Below are 2,500 nucleotides of genomic sequence, written 5' to 3'. Positions count from 1 at the left end.
TTTGTTTTTTTTTTTCGAATGAATCTCAATGATAAGTGGGAATAGTGACACACGTTTGTTACAGGAAATAACTGGACTTCAAGTTTTAATCATTTAAAGAATGAGTGAAAAATACAAATTATTTAATTTCTTTCAGTAAGGGAATAATGGTACATAATTTGAATTCTGTTTGTGAAGATATGCTACCTAAGGATTCTAAACAATTTTAATATTTTTTAATGAAGCATTAATTGCAAATAAGAAACGTTTAGATGAAGGAATAATGGAACGTAATTACAGTGACAGACAATGCAAAGAATTTTGCGTGACAGGGAGGTTATGGCTCAAGGTTGAGAGAGAGAGAGAGAGAGAGAGAGAGAGAGAGAGAGAGAGCTCTACTACAAACAAACTCAAAAAGGATATGGAGAAGTATCGAGATGGGTATATTTGGAACCTGGGACAAACAGAGCATATTTGCTAGAACCCGTTTCGATAGAGAAATCCCGCCATTAATGTCGTTCAAACAGATACCTGAATCTCAAGTAAACAAATGGAAATTTTTTTATTTTGAAAACGAAAGAGTAAATAACTGAAGTCGAGTAGTATGAAGTTATAAAAGTATTGCAAATGGTTAAAGAATACTATATATATATATATAATATATATATATATATATATATATATATATATATATAGTATATATATATATATATATATGTATATATAAAACCGAAGGTAATCAGATAAAAAATTCCTGTTATTTGCAACACAAATATTAAAGAAAACAGGAAATAATTCTTATTGTTGATATGGATGAATTCATGAAAAAACTAATATTGCTTTTTTGTTTAGGAAACAATTCTGGTAACTGATGGTAATTAAATCCAATTACTGCTGTACGAGGTAGGAATTACCGTTGGGAGCAAAGAAAATAATAGTTCTAATATCTAAAAGGAGAGCAATTACATTACTTTTATTGCTTTGTAACTTTGGAGAAAGTATTGGCAATTGATGGTAATTAAATCCGGTTCATTTGAGAAGGCAGTTTTACTAGTTTTGAAGTTATTTTATTACATAATGAACGGTTCTGCATTGACAGTTTTATTCTCAGACTCATGTGAACAATAAATAATAATAATTACTTAGTGATTAAGTTATCATATCATCAGTTTGAGACAATTGCTATTCAATTACTTCGAAAATGCTAAGAAATATTTTCCCCAAAAGTGAAGCAAGATTGCATAACAAATTATTTTGGTTAGGACTTCCCATATACTACTAATAATATAATTGAGTCAATAATAATAATCTAATAATAATAATATACTAGTCCTAATAATAATAATTAATAATAATAATAATGAGATAATAATAGATTTTATTTGAATTACAATAATCACAAATGGATCTAGTATAATATCATAATAATATTAATAATAATAATAATAATAGAAATAATAATAAATAATACAATAAAATAATAATGATAATAATAATAATTTTATTTGAATTACAATAATCACAAATAGATCTAAGTAATAATAATAATAATAATAATAATAATAATAATAATAATAATAATAATAATAATAATAATATAATAATATATAATAATAATAATAATAATAATGATGATGATGATGATGATGATGATATAATAATAATAATAATAATAATAATAATAATAATAATAATAATAAATAAATGATCTAGAGTAAGCTACTAATTAGAGGTGAAACTCATTTTCTCACGAACGAAAACTCCTCCATTCCAGGCACCAGGTGCCCCGCATCAGCTGGTATACAGCCAAGAGGACGGGGGCGGCGAATTCTATCCATCAATATATTGGACGACCCAGATTTCTGGCCATTCGGCGAGGCACCGTCATAACAGTGATTTTTGCGAATGGGGCCGTTACTGCAGGCCGACGGGCAATTCCGGAAAGATTGTAATATCTCTTTTCCAGTCTCTGCTCTGACGTGCGAGTGCTGTGTTTTTTCCAGAGTAATTTCGTTGTAACTATTACGGAAATATTGTGCAGTATTTTGTGTGTAACGATTCCATTATAACACTCATGAAAATTATGAAAGCCCTGAAAATTTAGACGAAAGCCAGTTGAAATAGTATGAACAAAAGTTACTTTAGCATCCCTCTGATATGCTAATTATAATATTAGTGTAACCGTAGATAAACCGCAGTGGATGAACGTTACAATATATGTGAAAAGAGCTCGCGCACATCACCTTGAAAATGAAAGACAGGAATATTTGAGTAGAAGAGGCACTCGCAATTTCCCTTGATTAGAGACTTCTTCTTCTTCAATTAAATCTCTAGAACTCCAACCCTTAAGAGATAATGGTAATGCTGCAGCTGAATTGAATATTTCTCAATAAGATAAATCCTTTTGACTCCGTTATTTCGGGCGTAGGATGAAAATCTAAAAGAAAATGAAAAGGTGAACAATAGAGAAAATCAAGAGAAATATTTGAAAAGAAAATCTAAAAGAAAGTGAAAATATGAA

General features: G+C 28.8%; 1 protein-coding gene across 1 annotated transcript in view; it reads right to left on the bottom strand.

Annotated features, from left to right (window-relative positions):
- The window catches only part of LOC135213586 (peptidyl-prolyl cis-trans isomerase-like), a 106,995-nt gene that overhangs the window by 15,103 nt on the left and 89,392 nt on the right, over window positions 1–2,500 (bottom strand). The window lies entirely within an intron of this gene.

This window comes from Macrobrachium nipponense, chromosome 43 (assembly GCF_015104395.2).
Source record: "Macrobrachium nipponense isolate FS-2020 chromosome 43, ASM1510439v2, whole genome shotgun sequence".
In the NCBI taxonomy this organism is placed as follows: domain Eukaryota; kingdom Metazoa; phylum Arthropoda; class Malacostraca; order Decapoda; family Palaemonidae; genus Macrobrachium; species Macrobrachium nipponense.
This window is presented reverse-complemented; position numbering and strand designations above follow the sequence as displayed.